Genomic DNA, 15,197 nt, shown 5'->3' on the forward strand with positions numbered 1-15,197 from the left:
GCGGTTTGGATAGGTCCCCTTACCACTTCCAGGTGGCCACAACACCCAACTGTAAAACTGCGAAGCAGCCTATTGTACTCCTATGAGGCTGTCGGATGGCCCCTTGAAAATGGGGAACCGGTCAGGATGTTGACCTAACTCTTCTCCTGTTGATATAATATCCTGCTCCGAGAATCCCCCGTTGCACCTGAAAGCATCTATATTTGATGTATGTAGCACAATAGAAGCTTTGTTTGGACAATCCAAGCGTACCTGGCATACAGTCAGATCAGGTGCTATGCCAATGCTGTCTTAGGCCTCGGTATACTTAGGACAGATTAAGATAGTGTATAAAAACAACTTTTTTATACAGATGTTATACGTTGCATTTATTTAGATCGGGAATATGTTGATGCACATGTATCTAAGGCAATAGTACAGTGATCCTACTTAACCATAACATTCATTGCCCTCAAGAATATTCAATGCAGCAGAAATATATCTTAAATGTTGCAACATAGTGGTGTATTCTGATACATTTGTGGGGAGTGTGCATTAAGGGTCAAAGATGCAACATGACTGCACGTATGAAGAAAGCCTATGCACTCACGTTCGCTTGTATCAAAATGATTGAACTGTATCACAAAGGCCAAGAGAATGTAAAATAGTTCAAACACATAATCCACATCTAAAACACAACTCCTAATTACTAAATCCATATTTTCTCAATTTCTCAGGGGTTAAATATAACTGATGAAAGAACATATAATTAATCATACTGTATCTTACATTAAACAATTTATTCACACCCTCAAAACACTTTATTTCCCACTCAGCCTGATCAATATCACAAGTTAAATCATTTTCCCATTTACTCCTGGATTTATCTTTATTGATTTTATCCATAGTATTTTGTAACAACACCTACATTTCTCAAATAGAACCCTTAACTTCAAAATGAGAAATTATAAACTCAAATTTCGTTCACTTGGGAATTTTCATTTCTTTTGAAAAATTTTCTTTCACTAATGCTCTAATTTGATAATAAACAAACAAAGAATTCATTAAATTTATTATTTCTCTCTAAGTAGGTTAAATGATAAAAATTATCCTCTTCAAAACAATCCCTCAATAACTTTTTTCCTTTAAACTGTCAATTACTTAAAAAAATATTCTTCCATGAAAAAGACCTGATTTCATCTGTACTTTTAAAAGGAGGTTTCTTCTGTGTTTGTGCTTTCGACTTCTTTGTATTAGCGGCCATTGTAGTCTTTTAACATTCAGACAACATCGAAGCAAATATTCCTGAATTTATTAAGAGTTTTAATTCGGGTACTTATGAGTCCAACTGGGGGACGGCAGAATTACACTTCTTCTTGCTTCGCCATCAAGCCACACCCCCACATCAAACATTTCTGATGCGTGTCCTTACTGCATCGTCAATGGAAATTTAACCTTCCGTCATTTGTACCATTTCATCATTACAGCCTTTGTGGAAAATAGTCAGCACCCGCCCCATTGTGAGAATGCTAAACTGTGCCTCTCTCATCGCTCCTTTATAGAGAAGTCTCCTATTATCTGCGTTATTTCTGCTTGAGCTTCCAGGCGATTCCATGTACTTTTGTAGATTATGTAACCGAGATCAGATGGATTTTATTTGCCATCCCAGCGTCCCTTGTACAGTGACATGAACAGACGGAGCTGTTTTTAATCATGATGTTGGTGGTCTGGGCAATGATAGGCGCATCTCGATGCAGGCAGGCAATTGCCCGATATGAAAAAAAAAATAGGATACAGATAAGATCAGGTAATATTGTTATGTCAGGATTTTGTTTTAATTATCTTTAACATGAAAACAGAATCACACTTCAACTTAACACAATTGACTTAACTAACCTAACTTAACCCCTTTCTAATTCGAAGCGCATATATGTGTAATGTGTGTGTTAGTTCAGAAATGTTATTTGATGCACGGTCCATTCTCGCTTCTCGTTCCTCCATATTCATTGGTTGAGGGCAATTCTTATCATTTGCAAAGTGTTTAATATTTATACCGTTCACCAGGCATTGATGTTTCAAAGGTAAATGGTTACTGCCCAGGAAGGTTCTTGTCGATTTTCGGAGAGAGAGTGTTGTTCCAGGACATCTAAAAATGATTTACGTCCATCAGCCACTTTAGTGTCTTGCTGACGAAATTTACCCCTTCAGGGTTTGCCAGATAATAACCTATTTCTTTCAGCTCGCTTTCTCTCTCTCTCTCTCTCTCTCTCTCTCTCTCTCCCTCTCTCCCTCTCCCCCTCTCTCTCACTCTCTCTCTCTCTTTCTCTCTCTCTCTCTCTCTCTCTCTCACTCTCTCTCTCTCTCTCTCTCTCTCTCTCTCTCTCTCTCAGAGAGTATGAAACGCTCTGTCATTAACCAAATGCCATGCTACTGCATTGAAAAAACAGAATTTTTCGCTTCATCCCTCTTCGAAGCATATATTGTGTTCAGCTGCATCACAACACCTTTGTTCCTGATCAGTTTAATTCTATTATTTAATGCTTTAACAATCAGTCATATTATAATTGTAAATAAATTGCGTCGTCGGACACTCCAAAATAAAAGTGGGTTGCAGTGAGATGCGGACGAAGTCATTTATTTAATTTTTCGCTCTATCAATCAAACTTATTTTATTGTGGATTCCTTTTACCATATATCTCTTTACATGGCCAGTTGTCAATTATTTTTAAACGGAGAAGTACTTGAATACTCCGAGATATGTCTTGCAGCATTGTGGATTCATGTTGCAAATCCTCATACTTCGACCAACACGTGCATTTGTACATTCTAACAGAGGGCATTTGGGAGGCATCTGCAGAATGGGGTAAATCATTTCTTTACAGTAATTGGATATCTTTGTCAATCAATGCACTTGCTATTACAACCACTGTTGAGAATGTCTACATAAATGGTCTAAAATCTCCGTGCGTTTTGTAGATATCATTAATGGATGCACCAAGAGGAGTGAGCACCTGTGCCTCTATTTCCATTGAAGACAGATCATTATTTGGGTGTGGAAACCAGTCCAACAAATCAACTCTGGTGATATAGATTTTTTTTGCAAGAATTATATTTGAGTTTGTAAAATGCTGCTGCAATCCGTCAAGAGAACCTAAAGGATAGATGTGATTATAATATTAGTGTATTCACATTCTAAATCAGTGGGTTTTAGAAATCTTTTAAATACGAGGATGCGCACTTTCCTTTTGAAACTTAACTTGGAACGTACATGGCAGTAAAGAAAATGTTGTGGAGAAGGAAATTAGCTTGGATAGCATTGCCCAAATATGCTTTAGGGAGACGTCAACTGCCTCAATTTCATAATTTCTTTGAGACGACACAATAAAAATTTGTCAATAGGATGTTAGATGTTACACAACCTCCTGTTTGGGCCAAAGTTGAATTGGCTCCCCCTAACATTTTCAACAATCTTCCCATGTGTGTCCCCTCTTGATCGGGGATTCCGGGAAAATATTCAGAATCTTTTTTCTAAAAGATGTTGCAAATAACATGAACAACATTTGCTCATCGTCTCCCCAGACGATTGACATTCATTAAACCTTGTCCAATGGAGGAACACATACTTCAGCATGTTTGTTCAATGAGACGAGCCTGATGCGAAAAACGGCAGGATCACACGAATGCTCTCGGTTTTCAAATTTAACCCCTCCCTCACGTCCCCATAATTGAGCTGAAGAAGAACGAGAATAGCTCACTCGCATTTCGTTCAGTGTGCTCTTGCCAGCTTGATATTTATATTTAAGATTCCATATAGCGAAGGCTCTTACTCCTGAAGAAACACAAGTTTACTTGCCTCACTTTCTACCCACTGTCAATGCATCCAGCATTTTCAGATAACAACGGAGGACTAACTCTGAGGTGAGTATCTGCTCGCGGTTAAAACTGTGGACCTCAGAGGCCCGCTTAACACTGCTGGAACATGTGGCACAATCTCTGCTCCGGTTCCCCGTTCGCTTCACATCGAGGGGACAAACGGAATTACAGGCAGCTGACTTTACACTCAATGATTGTCAGACAACCTGCCGGAAAAAGAATGGGTTGATACAGCGTACTTTATGGGCTCGATGCACCAAGTCAAACAGGTCAGGTTTAAATCAGTTGAACTATCTTTTTTTTACCTCCTCGTTCCAGGTAATTTAATTGTGATTGTGATTCCTTCACGTGGAAAATATGCACTCTCCAAATGCATAGCTCGTTACTTGGCTGGACGGCAATTGCAGATTTGATCAGCGTTGTATCTGGCGTTCTGTTGGATCAAATAAATAATATATATAATTATTCCCGTTATTTGCTTATAACTCCGATATGCACTCTCAACCTTGTCGTGAGCCTTTCGGCCATGGATTCTTCAGTGTGGCTGACGGTGGATTTTACGTTCGATCGCTCTATCGCTATTTCTAGTTAAAAGCTGAAGGAACGTTATTGCACCGAGAGAACGGAGGCTGTGCCGACAGAAATCTGTGCCAGGTTTGTTCCCTGCTACTTTGCCGTGAAACCGCTGTACATTATTGACCGCGTTCCATGGTACTGCATTGGAAACACTGCATTTGTCACTTCACCCGTATTCCAGGCATACCGGGTGTTCAACAGCATCATGACACCTTTGTTGCCTTTCTGTTTAATTGTATTATTCAATCGTTTCATAATCAGTCATATTATATTTTGCAGAGAGATTCGGAGGTGGAAAATCGGAGGAAGTCATTGATTTTTATTATTTGCTCTGTCAATAAACTTTATTTTGTTGTGGATTCCTTTTACCATGTTTAACTTGAAATAGGAATATCAAAATTATTTTTACACTAACAAATACTTGAATACACCGACATATGTCCTGCAGCAATGTGGATTCATGTTGCAATTTCTCAGTACCTGAACCAACACGTGCATTTATACATTGTCACAGAGGAAATTCAGGAAACAGCTGGAGAATTGGGTAAAAATATTTCTTTACATTAAATGGATATCTCTGTCATTAAATGCACTTGCTATTACAACCAATGTTGGCAATCTACAAATACATGGTCGAAAATCTTCGTGCATTTTGTAGATATCTTTAAAATATGCACCAACGTAATTGAACATCTGTTGCCTCTATTTCTGTTGATGACAGTACATTGGTTGAGTGTGGAAACCAGCCTAACAATTCAATTCCGTTGATATAGCTGTTTTGTTGGCAGAATTTTATTTGTGTTTATAAAATGCTGCTGCAATCCGTCAATAGAATCGAAAGGTGTAGACGTGATTATGATAGTTGGGGATTCAAATTATAAATCACTGGGTTTTCGATATCTTTTAAAAACGAGTAGGCACACGCTGTTTCGAAGACTTAACTTGGAAAATAAAAGCTCCTGTTAAACAAAGTGATTTGGACGTACCGGATTTTCATTGAAAAATGTTCAGCAATGTGAACATATTTACTCATTCCAGACTTCCCTCTCTTTTTATCAGCGCGGAATAAAATACATGTTCCGAAGAAGAAGGCATTATAAACTGCTGGAGATCCTCGGCCGGTTGAGCACCATCATTGCAAGAAAATGCTCCCTCCGCGGTTGAGATGGATCCCCTTGCTCGAGTCTGCATGGGCAGAGATGACATAACCAGTATAAAGAGTCCAGGGTCAACACGATTAGACATGACGTTTACGTAGATATTAACTGGAGAGCAGTGAACCATGACGAGTGATGGAAGGGATTGGGGGTTAAGATGGGGATATATATTTGAAAGGAAGGCTGCAAGATGAAGAGGTAACAGTATAAAGTGGAGGTAAATCTTAAGACGACTAGAGGCATGCGAGAATTATTTAAGTATTTATGGGCCAGTAAAGAATGAGGTTAGAGGAGTTCTTGAGGTTTGGGGGTTATACCTGATGTACGCTACCAACGTGCATCCTTTTGCCTATTATGCCAACAGACTTTGAGAAATAAAAAAAAACTGAATGCAGACCGTCTTGATGCTCATTTCAGGGCGAAACATCCCAAAAATGCCAATTAAAAATTGGAATATGTTAAATCACTGAAAGAGAGACAATCCCTTTACTTGCTTGGTCTGCTCATTGTGAATGTGCCACAGGGCTGCAACAGATGAATATAACAGGGTGAGCTCCCTGAAAGTGGTTAATCAATATTTTATCATGTCTTAGAAATGAAAAATGTAATAAATTAGTGGTGGAAACAAGGGACACTGAAGAAAATGAATGAAAATATTAGCGCGGGTCCTGACATTTTTTTTCTCGTATAGACTGCTTCAGAACTGCACTCGCTTCTTGGTTTACTCTTTCTGGTATAACGGATTCCAGAGTAAGTCTTCCAAAACCAGCAGCAATAAATAAGCACCACAACACAGGGTTACCTAAATAAACATCGTTTTTAATTATATTTGAACAAGAAAACAGAATTAAAATTTAACTTATTACTTAACCTACCTAATTAATTCCCCCCCCCCCCTCTAATACCAAGCGCAGGTGTGTGAACGTACATTTAGGATTAGAAAAGTTATTTAGAGCACAGACCAATCTCACTGGTTGCAGGCAATTCTTGTACTGTGCACAGAAGTTGGCATTAACAAAGTTCACCTGGCTTTTGTGGACATTGGAAGCGGGATTTAAACTGAATACTGCACCCAGCTCGGGTTTCCATCACAGAAAAAGCTGAGATGTTTCACAAAATCACGCCTAAGCCGATCCATTTTGTTTCCACTGTCGCCTTTCCACATACGTCTTCATCTTTTATCCCACTGTCAGGGCGAGGCTGATTTGCTCACATACTGCCGTATCGAATTCATTGCAAATGGTAACGAGTTCAGGTATCCATACATGCCTCTTTCTATAGATACATTTCAGATGTCGTGATCCCTGCATTTGTTACCGTTTCAAACACTGCAGCTTCCTTCAGCCGTCCATTCACACACAACATTAATTGACAGGAGCCTGATAAAGGGGCCGTGTGTCAAGAGAAAATAAAGGGTCCACGAAAAGGAAGATGGAGAACACGGGGTCAAATGTGCGATCACTGTTGGAGAATCAAAGCTTCAATCGAAGGCTGCAGGTGGTAGAAACTGACACGTGGAAATGAGCTGAAGGAGGGATGAGGCAGGAGGTGAACAGGAAATGACACCAGGTGGAATCATAGGCAGATCATTCCCTCTTGACGGTAACAGGCAAATGGTTACCACTTAGGAGGGTTCTTTCTGGTTTTCAGAGAGAGATTCCTTTTCCTGGACATCCACAGCTGATTCCTTCTCACTCAGTCATGCTGATGAAACTTGACCCCTTCAGGGTTATCCAGATTATCATCTTTCTTTCAGGTCACCTTTCACACCATCATTCCTCTCCTTCGACCAGGCAGACTTTCAAAGGTTGCCGGCTTTGTCCTTCAGGAAAAAAAATGCTGTGACTCCTGTCATTGTTTCACACACGACTCTCTGAGAACAAAACAGTTCCTCTCTGCCTGCAAAGATCACATGCTCACCCAGGCAAGCCGCTGTCGATACCTTGCTGCCTCCTGCAAAAAGCATTCTACAAAACTCCGGCAAATAGTCTGTTTTTTTTTTAAATGTGAGTGTGCATGCTGCTCTAACAATTCCTCCCAAACGACATGAAAATACTCTGTCAGCCTGGGGATCCATATTTATTCCAATCTTGGCATCCTCCTCCGCCTCGGTCGGACATTTCTCCCCTCCTCACCACCAGCCATACACAGGTGAAGAAAAATTCATCCAGATACACATCTCACTCACTATTGACCTGAAAAGGTAAAGGGGTCTGGAAGGAGAAATGATTGTTAAGGTCATTTGTAATCCTCGTCGCAAATTAGATCATTTGGAATGACCAGTCAAAAAAAGCCAAGGATAAAATAAGATAAACAATGGGGAAACAGTAGGTAAACATTGGTAGAGCTGAAATACAAATTATGAAAATTAAAAGAACAAAGTCGTTTTACTTAGAAGTTACCAAAATAGTGTTGTACCCACAGTGTTGCTAGGTCAAACCTTTCAAACCAATATAACGAGTATATGTTTTCAAACCAACTTTTCATTGTTTCCCAAAATGTTTCCCGTCCCGATACAATATTCACATGCCCCAGGACGATATTCCAACGCCACACCACAATATATCCACGGCACTCCACAATATTCCCATTCCCCTCCACGATTGTCTCACGTCTCAGTACAATATTTCCACGCACCACCACAATATACCCACCTAAACCACAATATTCCTATGGCCACCAGAATATTCCCAAGCCACAACGCAATATTCTCACGCCCCTCCCCAATATGCTCACACCCCACCACAATATTCCCACACGCCCAAAATATTGCCACGCACCTCCACAATATTCCCACACTCGACCACAATATTCCAAGAACTGACCACAATACCGAATGCCCATGAACAATATTCCCATTCACAATACAATATTCCCAAACCTCCCACAATATTCGCACGCCCACCACAATATTCTAACGGCCCACCACAATTTTCCCACACCAAGCACAATATTCCGACACCTCCCACAATATAGACCTAAGCAACACTACAATATTCATACGTCCCACCACAATATTCACACGCCTCACCACAATATTCACACGCCTTACCACAATATTCCCACCACCAACCATAAAATTACTGCACCTTACCGAAATATTCCAACGCTCTACCACAATATCCCAACGCCCCAACACAATATTCCCACACCAAAATGCAATATTCCCATCCCCAGCACAATATTCTTGTTCCTCCACATTATTCGCATGACTCACCACAAAATTCGAACCCGCACCACAACATTCCCACCTTAGCACAATATTCCAATTCCCCACCACAATATTCGCACCCAGCGCAATATTCCCACGCCAAACCACAATATCCCCACGCCCCTCCACCCCACCGCAATATCCCAACACCCCACCAAAATATCGCCAGATGAAAAAGCATTATTCCCATCCCCAGCACAATATTGCCAGCCCAGCACAATATTCCCACGCCCCTCCACAATATTCGCACGACTCACTCCAATATACCAACCCCCACCACAATATACCCATCCAGTGCAATATTCCCACACCTCAACGCAATATTCCCACCACTAGCACAATATTCCCACGTCCCAGCGCAATATTCTCGCCCTCAGCATAATATTCCATCGCCCCACCACAATATCGTCACGCCCCACCACAATATTCCCACCAGCAGCACAATTAATACACACCCCACCATAATTTTCCCACAGCTCACCTGTCAAACCACACCCTACCTTACAAATCGATGGGTTACAATCAATTTTCATTCCTTTCTTTTTCAGTTAGCTTGATATTGCACTCATGGGCAGAGGCATTTTAGTGGCCATTCGCGTCTGGAGGAGCTTACACCACCTCAGGAGTGACAGTGAGCTGGGTAACCATGCTTACTTGTCCATCGCATTGCTGCGTGTGATACCTAGCACTTTTTCCACACTCCGGGCCACATTTCCTGTGTTATCTCAGTGTGCAATATTTTCCATACACAGGATTAGAATCAACCATCTGTCAACATTTCTGTGAACGTGAAAACTATGCCACAACTTCTTGGCTCTGGCACAAACACGACCATCTACACCGCTATCCAAAGAAGTTCAGGCAGGAGATTCTCCATGCATTGATCTATCCATTTCTTAGAATGAAGTAATTAATGTACTCTATATAAATGCAAATGGATTATCTTATGGACCGATCTGTATGAGGTCACACGGATATACAAACAACAGTTAGAGGAGGATCAGGGTTTTCATTCTGTCCAGTCGCTGAAATCCTCACTAAACTCTGTCATGATCTGAATTTTTGGTCAATCATTGCATTCCAAAATTCTGAATAATAATTTATGCTTCTGTTTCTTTAAAAAAGCTACCCGACCCAGCATAATTATTCTATTTCATTTGAATTCTAACAGAGGTAAATTTAAAATAGTCAGGGTGTGACAGATTATGTTATACTTCATATTGTATATAGATATGTTTTACAGAAGATAAATTGTGGCAGGTTTTTTTTTTAAATGTTGGTTACTTGCAAACATTTCGAATCAGACCTAATTGAAAAAGCTGAAGCTCTGCTCAAGCCAGACAGTCGCGGCACCGCGTGGCTTAGCACAACTTTGAATGATTCCAATGAGGTCTTCACAAGTATATGTTAATTGTACATGCAGTGGAGTAATGAATATTGTTTTGGAAAGCAGCAAATGAATGAACTCAGAAGGTTAGGATCAGTGCTGCAGTCTGTTTGAATGCATTTGGCAGTTTGATAAGGGTCTTATCATTTTCTCTGAGTGTGCGTGCGTCCGTGTGTGCGTGCGTCCATGTGTGCGTGCGTCCGTGTGTGTGTGTGTGTGTGTGTGTGTGTGTGTATGTGTGTGTTTGTATGTGTGTGTGTATGTTTGTATATGTGTGTGTGTGTGTATGTGTGTGTGTGTGTGTGTGTGTGTGAGAGAGAGAGAGAGAGAGAGAGAGAGAGAGAGAGCGAATGAGTGTTTTTATGTATGTGTGTGTGTGTGTGTGTGTGTGTGTGTGTGTTTGAGACAGAGGGAAATGGAGAGATAATGGAGTTACAGTTCCACAGTTCAGCAGCAGCAGCTGTGATTGAGACAGGACAAACTGGAGAACTTGTGGAAAAAACCCATTTTGAAGACGGATTGTGAGTTCTGAGTTTAGCCTACTCAAAGCCCTTGTGGTCCAGACAACAGGTGAGGACTGGCTGTCTAATATTTCACTTGAAATACGGGATACAAAAAGGAAATATGCGGTGACCTGAAAGAACGTGGTCATACCGGGAAATCCCTGATGGTGCAAATTTCTTCAACAAGACACTGATGTTGATGATGGGAAGAAGCAGTTTGTGTCCAATGAGCATCGTATCTCTCTCTGAAAACCGACAAGAACCTTCCTGAGTGGTAACCATTTACCTTTCACAACAAAGTCTGGTGAACTTCCTGAATGTTAAATTCTGTGCACAGTTTACAAATTGCCAGCAACCAGAGAACTTGGAGGAATGAAACGTGAGATTGGACTGTGAATTAAATAACTTTTCTGAACTTACAAACACATTACATACATGTGCGCTTAGAATTATACTTGGTTAAGTTAGGTTAGGTAGGTTAATAGTAATAAGTTCGAGATTAATCCTATTTTCTTGTTTAAAGATCATTAAAAACAACTTCTGTTTAAGTAAGTATTTGTCTTCGTGAAGTTCGATTGCCGCTGGTTTTCGGGGTCCACTTGGTACATTACAAGGGGGATACATCGGTGACAGAATCCTGTTTTAAATATGTATTCATTCGACATGCATATTTTTTTAAACGTAATTTGCATGTAATATCTTCCCAAATTAGTGGTCTCAAACGCGTTTGCGACGTCCATGACCATGGATGTGCCCTGGTGTAAATATTATTTTTGATATCAGTCAGCCAGAAGCAGCGGGGTGAATGCCTTACTTTCCATGGACTTTATCATGTTTATATATTGTCTCATCGAGTAAGTTTGGTATTGGTGCCTTCAAAAATATCTCTTTATACCAGATATATATCTGAGTCTTTTTGACACATGCAGCATGGCAACAGGCCAAATCGGCCCACAATCCAGTGCCTCGTCAATATACCACATTAACATACGGTGCAAGGAATCCTGAAACACACACCCACCCCTACCCCCAGCCTCACAGACAACGCGGAATTCGATCCCTTGTCCCAATCGCTGGCGCTGGACAGCGTGTGGCGCTGAACGTGATTTTCCTTCTTTTTAGTCTGATCAAAACCCACAAGATTTATTGAATACTTGAAATGGCACACGCTTATTCAGTAAAATGTTTAGGCCAGAGTCAAATCGAACTTTATTCCACCTATTATGTTAATACCTCGATCAGTCTATTCATTATAAAAATTCTTCCACGGTGATACTGATTAAGAACAGAGAGGATATGGAGAATGTGGGAGTACGATCAGAGATTTTCCAGTGGAGCACTGAGAAGAGCGAGAGAGAATATGTTTGAAAACATTTGCTCGAGACCACTCACTTGTCTGGATCAACATCTATGCTTCATTTGTCGGTCCATGCCTGCAACTGAACCATGTTATTTTCTGTTATTTGTTGGCTTTTTACACTGTCGACTGCTCCTCCATTCTTAGTGTCACCCACGAACTGACGGAAACACCCAGCAACGTATCCATCCAGATCCATTGTGATTGAGGTCACGAATGGAGAAAATCCAACACAGATCTGTGCGGATCACCACGTGTTGCGATCTTCTATCCAGAGGAAGATACTTTCATTCTTCTCTCCAGCTTCTATATGCCTTTCTGAATTTAATACAGTCCATCAATTAACCATAGTCTTCATGCATCGGCATCTGCAGTACCAATCGAACATAGAGAAATTTGCTAATTTCTACATTATTGCCCTATCAATTTCTGTTTCAGTCGCTTCGGTGTCTTGCTGAACAATCTTTCTCCATTCAGGGTTTTCTGGATGATAACCTTTTTTAGTTCACCACAGAGTTCCTTTTTGTATTCCGTATTTCAAGTGAAACACAATGCAGTCAGTCCTCTCCTCTTCTATGGACGTCAAGGGCTTGACCAGGCTGAACTAAGCACTCATAACCCGTCTTCAAAATGGGGGTTTCCACAAGCATTTCAGCTTGTCCTGTTCTAGTCCCAGCTGCTGCTGCTGAACTGTAGAAATGTAACTCAATGTTCTCTCCATCACTCTATGTCCCTCCCCTCCCCCTCTCTTTGTCTCCCTCATACACACACAAACACACACATACAAACACACGCACGCACATGTGTCACGCATGCACACACACACGCACACGTACACACACACACACAAACACACACACACACACACACACACACGTGCACACATACACACGCACACACGCACACACACACACACACACACACACACACACACACACACACACACAAAACCACATGAACCTTTTAGAGCAGCCATCTGTACTCAGACAGACTGCGGCACCTGATCTAACCTTTCGAGTTACTTGTCGGATAATTTTGAGAAACTCAGCACATAGAACAAGCAATTCCAACTAGCAAAGGTGACCATCGTTGATGCAAAAACAAAGATATTTGAATTCCTGAGACTTCTTGAATTGCGCAATAGGAATATTTCTGCAAGAATTTACTGTCTATTCTATTGGTTGTATAAGTGTGAGGAAACTAATGCTGCTACAAACGTGATTGTTGACCAGTAGCAAATGTTTGAGACCGACGTCAATGAAATATTTGTGATTTAAAGACAGTGGATGTTCCCTCTTGGACAGCTTAGCCATTGCTGTGGAGTTAATTGAAATTCCATCAAGAGGTGTTATTAGAGTGGCAACATGATGACTGTTAAAAATCTGTTCAAGGTGAAAGGAACCATGATGTAAATAAATACTGAACTGTACTACTTTATCAAGGGAAATAATGATACATTTTCCATCATCTTATTTAGTAGAATGCAGTTTTAGTATTGTCAGTGATTTGCTACATGTTAAGAGAAATTACAAAACGTAGAGATTTAAGGTTGAAATAAACAAAGTTAGTACCTCGAATTATAAGAAATCTGCAGCCAGCGTCAGAGGCGATGTTCTCACTGAAGTGACGACAATTCTTGAATGTGTGTTTATGATGAATGACGTATTGAAATAGTAGTTGAATATGAAATATGTGTTCTCGTGTATTCCCGACCTAATTGCATTCAAATGTACTTGCAGTAAATGAGTTAATGAAATCTTACTTTAAATATATATCTTTTTCCACTAATGGAGTTTTTGAAAAATTAAAATGGGAACTATAAGGCAAAAAAATTATTTGGCTTTGGCTTTTTTCCTAATTTTACTTAAAAGATAACAGAAACATAGCACACAATATAAAAATATTCAGGAAAAAACAAAATCACTAATATCTATTCCCCCTCCGACCGTTACAGTCAGCTCCCTTAAGGGGAGCAACAAAAATATTTATTCTATATTTATTCTAAATGTTAACAACATTTCAAAAAATATCTAAATGCATATATTTCAAATACGGAGAGAGCCCACTAAGAAAAAATATAATTGTCATGTAAATTATAATAAAATGTTCCATAACAACACATACTTTCAATTCATTATGCCAACGAGCTATATTAGTCTCAGTATCATCCTTCCAGGTACTAGCAACACATTTATGCGCTACTGATAGTACCAAACGAACAAAAGCAATTTAAATTTTATCCAATCCCATTCCTCTTAACGAATATAAATCTATAAACAAGAAAATCGATGGATCCTACGGTAGTATAAAATTAAATAATTTCCCCAAAACTACTTTAATTTTTCATTTTGAATATTAACACAATTCCATACAGCATGTAAAAATTTACAATATATCAACAACATCTAAAACGAGAATCCGATTTACTAAACGCATTTCTTTAAAACTTTTGCGTGGTTAAATATAATTGATGTCATAATTATAATTAACCATTCCATATCGCACATTAGTCAATTTAATTACATCTTTTTGACACATATTCGCCCAATCTTCTTTAGGAAAATAAATACTAAATCATTCTCACGTTTAAGTTTAGATTTCTCCAAATCTGATATATCTACATTATCTTGTAACAATTATACCTAACTGAAATATAACACTTTTTTAGTATAGAGAAAATCAAAGAATCAAATCTCGATAAAGTAGGTATAATTATCTCTCCACCATAATCATCTTTTATTAAATCCTTACGATGATAATACACAAAGAAATAATTTACAGGTATATCAAACCTTTCTCTCAATTGATTAAAAGAAAAAATTCCCCTCTACAAAACAATATTGTATTGTCTTTATACCCTTAGAATCCCAAATATTCAAATGATTATTAAACATTGAAAAAGGATTAATCTCATGACTATATAATGGAGTTAAAATAGATAATTTATCTTTCGACCCTAACACCCTATTTATTTAACCAAACCTTTAATAAATATTTCAATATCGGCATATCATATTGCTGTAAATCAATCGAGTTCCAACGATATTTAAATTCATCTATTTCAACCCTAGAATTACACGCCATCTCCACTTTAGCCCAAATATGAGGCTGATCTAACTCCTTCAATTAACTCCCAATTAACTCCTTCAACTGA

Source organism: Narcine bancroftii, chromosome 2 (genome assembly GCF_036971445.1).
Source record: "Narcine bancroftii isolate sNarBan1 chromosome 2, sNarBan1.hap1, whole genome shotgun sequence".
In the NCBI taxonomy this organism is placed as follows: Eukaryota; Metazoa; Chordata; class Chondrichthyes; order Torpediniformes; family Narcinidae; genus Narcine; species Narcine bancroftii.